We start from the raw sequence: 12,040 nt of genomic DNA, 5'->3' as shown, positions 1-12,040 counted from the left end.
TCTCTTAACCTTGCATGCTCATGAGGAGCTCAGCTCGTCATGAAGCTCAGTGGAGCTGTGCTCACGACGAGCTGAGGTCTTCATAACTGCCGCAGCCCTCCCACGCGCGGCTAATTCCCCGCTTGTGCGGGCGTTCTATTTGAGTGGGCGGAGTCATGCCGAGTCCAGCTCGTCATGAGCACAGCTCCACTGTGCAGCCTGACGAGCTGGACTCGTCATGAGTACCGCGGCGACGCGCGCGGCCCCTCACCCCCACCACACAGCCGGGGAATTAGCTCCGCGTGGAAGGGGTTAAGGCATACTCATTGGCCTTAATGTACATTCTCTTTAGCTGTGTTTCTAAACGTGCATCACTTGTTCAATTCACATTTCTCAGAATTTGCTTTTTGTACGCATAGAGTTATTAAAGAGTTATTAAAGAGAACATAGCTGTCTATTTTTGTTGCTTTCTAGAACTATGCGTGTCACATTCTAGTCACGTCACAACAGGTGAAAAATTGGTATGAATGGCAGATAGCTGTCTGAATGGTGAAGCCAGTCCCTTACACAGAGTGGGTTTTCCCACTCTGGTCATCTAAAATCTGAAGACTATTTTCGCACAATGTTTTAAGACACAGGGGGCTTAATTACAATCCTATTGCACTGCCCATATATTGCTTTTTTTGACACACTGGCGGCGCAGTGTGCCTACCCATATTCACAAGTGCATATAAAGATGCCCTGCATGGGTTTTCATGGACTCGTAAATATGGCCCCCATTCAGGCATTACTCTGCGTGAAAGGGGCGTTCCATGGGGGTTGCTGCGAATGTACCCAAACAACATGTATGCAACCTGACAAATTCCCAGATTTACAAGGTTTTGTAAACCTGGTGTGAGGAAAAGGTACATAAGAATGGCGAGGACTCACCCCTTTCTGCTGTGTTCTGGCCGAACACCGATACCGGACTGGAGGAGTTAATCGAAACCCCTCCTTCCTCTCTACAGGAAATCACGGAGAAGGAAAGGAAGGTCAGCCAATAGGAAGGAAAGCTCCCACCGGATGAGTCGGGACAACTGCCTTTATGGGAGTGGATGCGGGAGGACGAGGAGCGCGGTAGGAGGAACCCGGAAGATGCCAAGGAGCTGGAACCGATGGAGCAGAGGGAGGCGAGGGAACCCCAGGAGACGTCAAGGACAAAGAAGAGGCTGTCGGAGAGGACGCGGACTGCTGGATCGAGGACTGGTGGACGCCCCCGGAGGATGCTGAAAGGCCGCCGCAACTCTGGGGAGTTGCAGCAGACGCAGTGAGTGGATCTGCAGGGACAGGAGAGGAGGGAGGGAACAACGATAACAAAACTTAAGGTGGGAACATTTTTTTTTCTTATTTTGTACACCGCACATTCGTAGGAACCCTTTGGCACTACCTTCCCAGTACCCTAACCCCACCAGCACTACCGTCCCCTAAAAGTCGGTCTATGTAGGCTTAAGAGGTGCACGAGAGGGAATATTACGGCTGCAGTGAAAAGGGGGAGGTTTCCCCGAACTCAGCCTCCTTGGCACCTCTGAAAGAAAACCAAACCGGATATATCCTCCTAGGAAAAGGAGGAATCGAACGCCAGAGTGTGTTTTCTTTATTTTTGGAAGCTAGCTGATACTCTTGGTCAACAACGGGGACATACCACCTTACCATCTGTAGTGCTCCAAAAATATGTGGATGGAGAAGACCCGGACTTTTTCTTTTCAAATTTTAAGCGAATGGCTAGAGCAGTAGGATGGGCCGGGGAAAAATGGGGCCACTACCTGGGACCCCTCCTTTCGGGAGAAATGCAAGCCGCATATCAAGCGGCCTATCCCCTTGGTCTCACCCCCTATGAAGATATAAAGAAGACTATCTTAGAACCACTAGGGATCGATGAGGATACCTATCTTATGCGCCTCCGGCAACTGAAGGAAGGCTCCCAAGAAACACCCAGAGCCCTATCCTTTAGAGTAAATGACATGGCAGACCGCAAGCTAAAACCGCTAAGCTCAACCAAGGAAGAAATCATGGAGAGAATATACTTAGAACAGTATTTAGCTTCCCTACACCACCCCCCCCCATACAGAAATGGGTGCGCCAACATACTAAGCTTAACATGGACAGGGCGGTGGAGATTGCCAGCGCTTTCAGCAGGGCCTTTGAACTACAAAAAGGAGAAATACATAGGAAGTCCTCTGGAAGTAACAATTCCAAAGGTAGTAGACCCTTTTCCCTAGAAAACCTGAGACAGTCACCTTAGTACCAGGATCCCTACCAGTCCCCATACGACCCGCCCCAGCAGGGCCCCAATGCTTTAATTGTGGAGGGTTTGAGCATATAGCTAGAATTTGCCCCAAAAAAGAAGAGCCAATGGAGGTTGGATTCACCAGGCCCTTCTATTGCACCAAGGAGGGACAACAGCTTCCCTTCCCTAAAACACTAAAGGTAAACGAGGAGGATCGGCCAGCCCTAATTGATACGGGATGTTTACACAGTGTTATAAGGTCCCAAATCATACCGGGAGTTAATCCTCAAACCAAGGGTACTGTAAACATTCAATGTGTTCATGGCAACAGCAGGCAATATCCTACCACAGAGGTACATGTACAACATGAGCCAACTACCCAACTTGTTCCTTTACGGGTAGGTCTCGTCCCTAAATTACCTGAACCTTTTATACTAGGAAGGGACTATCCGTACATAAAATAGCTTTTGCAAAATGAGACAGAGGAGTGGAGGAGGACAGCTCCATTTGCCAAAGAACAAGACTTAGACTCCTTCCCAAGGAAGCCAAGAAAGAGTATTAAACAAAAGAAACAGGAGAAAAAAATCTGGACCCAAGTAGTCCTGACCCAACCAAAGGAAGACCATATGTGGCAATATGACCCCGGAATTCACGTTGCGCAAAGGGAAGACCCCACCTTAAACGAGGCTTGGAATCAAGCCAAGGAGGAAGAAGGGGTTTACTGTATAGAAAGGGGGAAAAGGACCACAATGTTCAGTTACTCATACCCCAAAGATATAGAGAGAAGGTGCTTTTCTTAACCCACAGTCACTTGCTAGGGGGGCATTTCGGTAGCGAGAAAACAGAGAAAGAAATTCTCGAGAAATTCTATTGGCCTGGAATTTATCACCAGATCCGCCAGTATTGTAGGGAATGGTCTCACTGTCAGAAAAATTGACTAAGTCTTCCCCCGAAAGCTCCTCTTCGGCCCTTACCCATATTTGAGGAGCCCTTTTCCCGGGTGGGTATGGATATTATTGGGCCCCTTCTTCCCTCTAGAAGTGGATGTAGGTATGTGTTGGATTTAGTCAATTATGCCACTCGATTTCCCGAGGCAGTTGCCCTGCGACACCCTAACGCAACCCAGATAGCCAAAGCTATGGTAACGATCTTCCCTAGTAGGTAGTTATAGTTAGGACCTAGTTTCCGCAGAAAATATATATTTTTTGTTTTGCTAATAACTTTGGTGCCATTTGACGAATCTTCAAGAAATTTTCAAAACTAGTTTGACACGCTTCAGCTGCTGTCTAGAGAATTTCGGGGTGATTTGTCAAGCAAGGGTCAAGAAAAGGGGGGTCCCAAAACACGTTTTTCCTGTGCAATTTTGTAGACACAACCACAGCCCCTAACCGCTGAACGGAATTACAACAAATATAGCAGAAAGCTAGATCTTGGTCCAGAAAGAGTGCTTTTTGTAATTTGGTGCAAATCTGTTTAGTAGTTTTAGAGTTATTAAAGAAAAAAGATGTATGCATATCTAGAGACACGGCTCCAAGTGCCAAACGCAATGCTGTGATTGGTTGGCCGCAACCAGAGAGAAAAGTTGCGGTTCCCATTTTGTGCATTGGACCACGGTTCCCAATAGCCACATCACTCGTGTACCTGCAAGTCTCACCCCAGGCATCACCCTCTAGTCTACCCAGATCCTATTCCCACCTGTGCCTAAGGTTGTCCAGTGGGGGCTGGCCGTGCTCACGCAGTGTGGTGTACACCTGCGAAACTGCATGAGAGTGTAGGAGTGAGGCCAACACCTTGTATTCAAGTGGTGATTCCTCTTCTACCTCCACCATTGCTTCACTGTATTTTTTCAGGATGTATTGTAGTTGAAGGTATCTAAGGTATTGATTGCCCGCTAGTTTGTATTCAGCTTGAGTTTCAGGAAAGGGCAACAGTTTGCCCTTTCTCCAAACATCCCAAACATTCGTAATTCCCAGGATATCACACTTTCTGTGCCCTGCAATCTCTCTGAGCTCTTTCAGAGCTTCAATTTCCCATAACGGGGTCATCAGGGTGTGCTTCCCCTGTCAGCCCACAGTCCATACTGCCTTCCTCCACACCATAGGTGTCCATCACCATAAGGCAAAGATGCCCCTCAGGGTCCACCAGCCTATCAGCCATCAGGGATTGCTCTCATTGGTCTGCATAAAGCCAGTCATTCACCACCACCAAGTGGGCTGCCCAATAATAAAATTCCAGGTTCGGCAGGGTAATACCCCAATCCCAGGGCTTTTGTGTCAATGTCGTCAGGGCAATTCTGAGGGCTGCACCACCCTGGAGCAACTTCCAATTGTCTAAATAATCTGTCTTGAACCAAATACGTTCTGGACGGCGTAAGGAATTTGGGCAGATATATCATTTTGTAGAGTGTGGGAGGCTACGCCAATGACTCTAGGACCTTAATTCGGTTTTTGCGGAGGAACCATTTTTTGTCTTTTGAGACAAATATCCTGAGATATCAGGACCTGGCCGGTTCCCACCTGATAGAGAATGGGAGTGGGGGCAGGCTCCAAGTAGACAGCGGGTACACCACTTATTTATCCCAGTTGATGCACATTCCCAAGTAGTCCCCAAATATGCGCAGGATATCCAGTATCCAGGGGAGGTATCTTTCTGGGTCTGCCAGATATAGGAGGATGTAATCTGTGTACAGAGAAATTGTGTCTTCCCAGTCCGGGTCCATCTCAGGATCTGGAGCTGGGTGTCCCTCAGCATCCAATGTGCCAGCGCCTCAAGGGCCACCGCAAACAGCAGTAGGGACAGCAAGCTGCCCTGCCGGGTACCCCACTCTCTCAGAATGACCTCTGACTGCATTCCATTAACCTTCACCTGGACCTCCAGATCTCGATAAAGCAGCTGAACCCATCCAAGGAAGGACGAAACAAAGCCCATCTTTTCCAAGATTGCAAACCAATAGGGCCATGCTAGGGAATAGAAAGCCTTCTTTGAGTCCAGCTACAGGATCATCGCTGATTCCACGATCCTGTGGGGACACGTGAGGCACCCAAACAGGCCTCTCAAATTGTTTCTAGTCACCCTATGGGTATAAACACCAACTGGTCTGCCTCCACCAGGGTCTATATTACCTGTAGCTCGCGAGGGCCCATGCCAGTACCTTAACTTCCATATTTAGCTTCGAAATGGGACAATAAGATGTGCTGTCCTCATGCCGTTTACCCGCATTGGGGATGAGCACTATGAGAGCCTGCGGGAATCCCGTGGCTACACTCCCTCCAGCTTCTCAGTCCCGAACATCTTCCCCATTCGGGGTGCAAGGTGGGTTTGATGGCATTTGAAAAATTCCAGCGGAAATCTGTTCGGGCCCGGTACTTTCCTGCTCTTCAGGTGTGTCAGGGCCTCTGCTATCTCTGCATTTGTAATTTTGGCCTCTTTGAGTTCCTGGTCCTAATCCTGCAGTTTGGGAGTCCGGAGCTCCCTACTGAATTTGGCTAGACCCTCTTCCTTCTTGAGGAGGCCAGTTCTAGAAACTACTCTCAAGTACGTCAAGAACTGCTGGGCTATGTCTGCAGGCGTCTCTATTGGGACTCCTTCTTGTCCTCCAAATGATATATCCATGACTGCCCCTTCTCATGCCTTGGGAGCTCCCTACTAAATACAAAATCCATTCTTTGGAGGGCTGAGAAATGGAAAAAAAAATTGAACTGGGCTTTTGTACCTTCTGCAGGAGGCCCTGCTCTCGGCATCACTGCCTGCGTTTCTGACAGTGTTATCCCTCAATCTTTATTCAATCACTCCCTTCACTATCTCAATCGTAAAGTGTAATAGGTCATAGAGACCAAAGGTAGACAGTAGAATTACAAATGGAAGGGGTTTGATCACAGAAGACAGTGCCTTTTCTCTGTGTAGAAAGAACAATTGATGAACAGAATGCTGAACAATGTCAAACATTCACCCTAGTACAGGGATCTGGGCCCAAATCCATTGTTTTTTGGGCTGGACTGTTTCCATGAGGAGCAGGATCAATACTGATATGAATATGGCTGGGTCTAGACCGTTGTGGCATAGTGAGCAAAAGAACAATGGATTAAACCCAGATCTCTTGACTAGGGGTGAGTGGTTTAAAAGTTTCAGCACTCTGTCTATCATCTTGCTGTGTTTGCTATGTTTGCCTTAAGTGGACAAGAGTATGCCTAGACGTGGGTTCCTTGCTCGCTGTGGCACTGGATTCAAGCTAGACTTACTGATGAGGGTTGATACTCTGAAACCGGTCCCTGGATTCTTGTTTCCAGTGCAGGGAGGACCTTGCCTGGCAGTTCGGGCTGAACTGTTTCAATGAGGAGCAGGGTCAAGACTGATTGCATAGGACTGGATCCAAACCAGGGTGGCATAGTGAGCAAAGGAACAATGGATTAAACCCAGATCTCTTGACTGGGAGTAAGTGGTTGAAAAGTTCAGCACTCCGTCCATCATCTTGTTGTGTTTGCCCTCTTCTCTGTGTCCCTCCTTAAATTCTATACAACCCCAACACTAACTCACTCACCCTTTCTCTAGTCCTCTCTGCCACTCTCAATCTTGCACCTCTCTTTTTTCCATGTACATTATGCATTCCTCTGTCTGCTACTCTCTGTTCTTCTCCTCACCTTGCTCCACAACTTCTACCACCTTTAGTCTTCCTTCACGCTCATCAAGCCACCCTATGCCTGCTATTCATCTCTCAGCTCACCACTTCAGTCTTTTACTTTTCCCCCCACCCTTATACTTGCTCCTATATATCCACCACCTGCAAACCTCATTGCCACCAGGGTCAGATTGGCAATGCTGGCACTCAGGTCTTTTCCGGTGTGTTACCTGCTGGGGGTGCTGTCAGAAATTGATGGGCTGCCATGACCCAGCCCCAATAGAACCCAATGGCCCCATTATACAAAGGGCCTCGTGCAATCTTAGGCTGGTGGACTTTTTTGCCAGGGCCGATATGTGTTTCCAGTCCAGCTCTAACTGTCCTTCATATCTCCACCGAATATCTATTATCTACACCCAGGAGGCTGAGAAAGAAGGCTAAGTTGGAGACTTGATTAAATAGGTTTCTATGGTTTTTGGAGAGCCTGTGTGGTCATGTCTGTCTGATGTCGATAGCTATTTATCAGTGCAGCAAGTAGCCACATTGGATGCTTGGCCAAAGTCAACTTTTTCCTTGAATGTGTTCTGTCCCCCGTCTGTGTTATTGAGGGACTTTCTGTCCCTTGGGTTGGCTCCATTTCCTTCCTTAAGCCCCTTAGGCGGCTGCACATTCAGAAGCCGTCAAGCATCCATTGCGAAAACAAAGCTTTCTAAATATAAACGACAACAACCTACAGGAAATGAGATAAGGTCTGCATATGCAGCAGCCTTTTCTTGTGCAGTATGTTGAAGATCCCAGTCACTCCCATACAACAAAGGGATTAAGGAAAACACATCCCTGCAAAGGAAGAAGGGAAGCCTAGCACAGAAACAGACAGCAACAAAGGAAGAGCATTACCTCAGCTGACACCGTAATGAAGCAGACACGTCCCGGACCAATAGCAGGACGGGAGCGATGTGCGCGCGAGCGCGCGCGTGCTTGTGACTGTGCGTGCTTTCTCTGGAGCGTATCATCTCTTTGTGTACAAAATGTGTCAATTTCTAGTTAGGAATGCACGAGAGCTGTGTGTACGCACCTTTTTTTAAGTGCATGTTTGTTTTTGCCTTTCTTTGTGTGTTCTAATCTCGGAGCTTGTTCGAAGGTGTGTGTGCATTTGTGTCTAGTTTTCTAAACGGCGTGTGATTTACAATGTGCTACTTGCTTCTTGTTCTGTTAGATAGAAGTCTTAGTTTTTGTTTATCTTTTGTTGTGCGTTTCTATTCTCGTGCTTCGTTAGCTTTGTCAATTGCTTCTGTAACTGTCGCTATTTATGACCATCTTTATGTTCCGTCCAACGAGCTTCTGTCTGGAGAAACGCGCGCGAGTTCAGGCTGATTTACGTACGTGTTACATACTGCGTCTGTATTTCGGTGTGTGTGTGTTTTTCATGGTGTTGTTCTTTCCTTTGAGACTAGAAGGGGAGCGGTGTGTGTGTGTGTCTGTTTGTCTCTGGTTTGGCTGTATACGTTTCCGCGCGTTTCTGCTTGTACCTACCTACCTACCTTTTTCACAGTATGTATGCTTCTTTGTGTGCGGCGTGTTGAGTTTACGGTTTCAATGGAACAAGGGACTCCGAGAAAATCATATCTCAGCAACATTAGGAAGCTGCGAACAGTCGCCCCTACCTCCATGAGGCTCTGCAGTACACCTCTGTGCATGCATCGTATATAGTACACTGTATACATATGCCTACATGATAAGCCTATATGTATATACACAAAACATCCTTATGAAGTGCCACTAAATTATACCCTAGAGATACCCCCATGGTTTACCAGCACGATTTAAACACTCTGTAACTCTACATTTAATCCGGAAATACCTCCTTAAATAAACCATCACGGTGTACCTCCAGGATGTACCCTCACGAGATACCACGAGAATTGACTCCCACGAAATATCTCAACCAACAGAGGCCTATTATATTCGTCCACAATACAGCAGCTGCGCTATCTCCAACAATATATCGCCAGTGTACATTCCCCTGATATGCTTCCATGATATACCGTGCAATATACCTCCTCGTCAGACCATACGTTGTCCTTGAACACTGAAAGTTTTAGGGGAATGCAAACCTTGACCTACCGTCAACACACTGGAAGGGTTGCAACAGCGTGCTCCCCACTGGAAGATGAAGCCACGAGGTGCTGGACTCCAATTTTCACCTATGACTTCACACCACAAAAAGTCTGGCGCCAACGACGGCAGAAAGGCTGGATTTCAATCGCCACCTGGCATCTTCTAGGACTCGGAGACACGCAGAGGGGTGGTAGTAAGTCTGGACTTCAAACTCCACCTGGCACCCTAAAGGAGTCCAAAATCACAGGACCTGGCACCAGCGAAGGCAAACGGATTGGATTTCAAACTCCAGATGGCGCCCTGCAGTGATAACAAAGAGACAGGCTACCATTGCAGAGAGTGGGAGTTACCGGGAGTCGATCTAAAAAGAGCGCAGTGGTTGAATGAAGAGTGAAGCGCTGGGCTCAGAAGTGATGGTCAGGAGTGACGGTGAGCGCCTGGCTCCAGAGGGAATGATGCTCGGACGCTGGGCTCTCTGGTGGGATGCTGAGTGCTGGGGTCAGGAGGGATGCTCAGCCCTGGGCTGGGACTTGTACTCGGGTACCAGGCTCAGGAGTGACGCTGGGCTCAAGAACTTTCCTGGGGTGCTGTACTCCGTGGTATTGCGGTGCTCCTGGTCCCAGAGGTGGTGGTCTTCGAAAGTGAAGGATGCTGCGGTGCTGGGTTCTGAATCGAGCTGCTCGGCTGAACTCAGAATGGGGAAGAGATGTGGGAGCCTCATTGGTGGTAGTTGCTGGTCTCGAGGTGCTGGCTCCGTCATCCGTCCTCGATGCCCAGCAGTTTCCTCTCGCGGCAGATGCCAGCCGTAGGATCCCCTCCGCTTCTTCAGCTTGTCACATTGCTCTATTGTTGAAACTGACAGGACGATCCTTCCGAGGAAGTCCCCGCCTCGCTGCCTGCATCATAAACCCGCCAGAGCCAATCAGAACGTTCCTCCTCCACAAGTTTTGGTACTTGGCAATACTGCTTCTTAAAGCGCCAGAGACTAATTTGCAGGTGTGGACATTACAAAAATGCCCGAATGGTTTTCTGCATTCACAAAATTACATGCCGCATACCCATTTTGTACAGGTTTTCTTTCTCTTATACAGTGCTTAGCTAAATACAAAATGCTAAACTCGGATTCGGGTAGGCACTGGCATGCCAACAAAGAAAAGCGAGCTGGGATTTCGCACTTGGCTCCTTTTCAACCCTTGGGCACTCTTTCGATGGTGCATCTTGTGTGAAGGCAGGAGTTCCGTCTCTATCTTTAGACATTTACATGGCTAGAAACTGACATTCGCTGTTCTCTCAACAGATCACATCTCGAAGGAAGACTCGTTTTAAGTCCCCTTACCCAAGTCAGGTCCAGGCTACTCTCTGAGGAAGGGCAGAGAAAGACCAATATCTTTATTGTTTCAGAAATTTGTCTTACAACTACATTTAAAATACAAAAAGGCATTGCAATTCAACTAAAATCGCACAAAATAATGTGTTTAAGTGCCAAGAAAAACACGTAAAATCATGCAATATGTATCAACCCTCTTTGATAAAAGTGAAAGGCACTTGCTGGTACTAATCCCAAAGTGCAGGGATAATAACATCATGGCTTTTAATCACTGGAACTTTTTGTGCAATTAACAAGGCCACAGATTCCTGTGATGCTCAAAGCATTTTTCCATTGGAGTATATCAACTCGGTAAGATAATGACAATCAGGGTTGTCATTAAATAAAATAGCATAAAACAATTAATCCAATTCGCTAAACCTAACAATAAAATATCATGCAGTGTTTAATCCTTGCAAAGCAAAACACGTGTACAAAGGAAGTGCGTAAGTGCAATTGCTCATAAAGTTCGAGATGCATAGTTACATCGAATACAGGGAATATGAATAAGTTATAGCAGCTATTATTCATATATATATATATATATATATATATATATATATATATATATATATATATATGTGTTAATTAATTTTTCCTAGCTTCCTGTATATTACTAATTAACGGCCGTAATGCCCAGAAATTAGAAACTACAGATTACTATTTGTGTTGCCCTCTTCTATTTTATAACAAAAGGGCCAAGCCACTTCTACTTGAGGTTATCACATAAAACCTGAATAAAGGCATGATAACATTTCTGTGCGCTTTTACAAACTTGATGCAAAATAACAGGTGCATGATATCATATTTTCTCCCAAATTTACAGTCACAAAATTCACACCCCGTAATAAGCATAGCACATCGTAAAAGATATTCTCTGATAGGAAAATCTCACATTCTGGCATTAATTTATAGAGTACGTCCCTGTTCAGGTTGGGGCTGGTCCCAAAAATATTTGAACCCCAGTTCCATCTTATGATCAAAATAGACTTCCATTATACTACCTGGTCTTATTATTATTTTTTTTTAAGTCTCTTTATTGAGTTCTAAGTAGAGAACACAGAATTTAAGAAGCAAACATTGCCACTTGACAGTCCAGACAAGGCTTATTATACAAACATATGATAATGAAATAGCATTAGTACGTTTCATTGACTGATAGCATTCCCATTGGTACACATAATGTGAGATTAACATTCCAGACATAATCTGGCGTAATAGGAGCCAGACCAGACCCTATGTGTAAGCACTGTCAACGATCCAGGAGTAGTCCTGCGTCAGTGTCATTGGGTGCAGTTTGCGCTAGTAGGTACGTCTGGGAGGGGAGACCAGATGTCAAATGGGCGGGAGGAGGGTGGTAGGAGCTCGGCATAGGTGTGCAATTGGTCTTGGCAAAATATAAGGTCTTTCAACCATTCATTGAATTTGGGTGCCCTCCCTCTGCCCCATCTGCAGGTGAATCACTGTTTTGCTAGAAAGAATGCCAAGGAGATGTATCTCCGAGCTGGAGCAGACAATGCCCCGGTATAGCCGAGGAGCGTAACAAGGGGGGTCATCAGGGACGTGTAGCCCGGTCATCTGGCCGAGCGCCTCCAATACCATCGTCCAGTAGCACCAGATGTGGATGCAGTCTCAAGCTAGGTGTCTAATATCCGCTTCCTCCCTCCCACATCGGTCTGTATCTCGTAGGTGAAGG

General features: G+C 46.8%; 1 protein-coding gene across 1 annotated transcript in view; it reads right to left on the bottom strand.

Annotated features, from left to right (window-relative positions):
- RNF122 (ring finger protein 122) overlaps positions 1-9,823 on the bottom strand; it is a 132,138-nt gene extending 122,315 nt beyond the window's left edge. Inside the window, exon 1 of the mRNA XM_086943769.1 lies at positions 8,985-9,823. The gene's annotated coding sequence lies outside the window, so the exon portion shown is untranslated. The remainder of the gene's footprint in view (positions 1-8,984) is intronic.
- Positions 9,824-12,040: the final 2,217 nt, after the last annotated feature.

Source organism: Lissotriton vulgaris, chromosome 11, assembly GCF_964263255.1.
Source record: "Lissotriton vulgaris chromosome 11, aLisVul1.2, whole genome shotgun sequence".
Taxonomy (NCBI): Eukaryota; Metazoa; Chordata; class Amphibia; order Caudata; family Salamandridae; genus Lissotriton; species Lissotriton vulgaris.
This window is presented reverse-complemented; position numbering and strand designations above follow the sequence as displayed.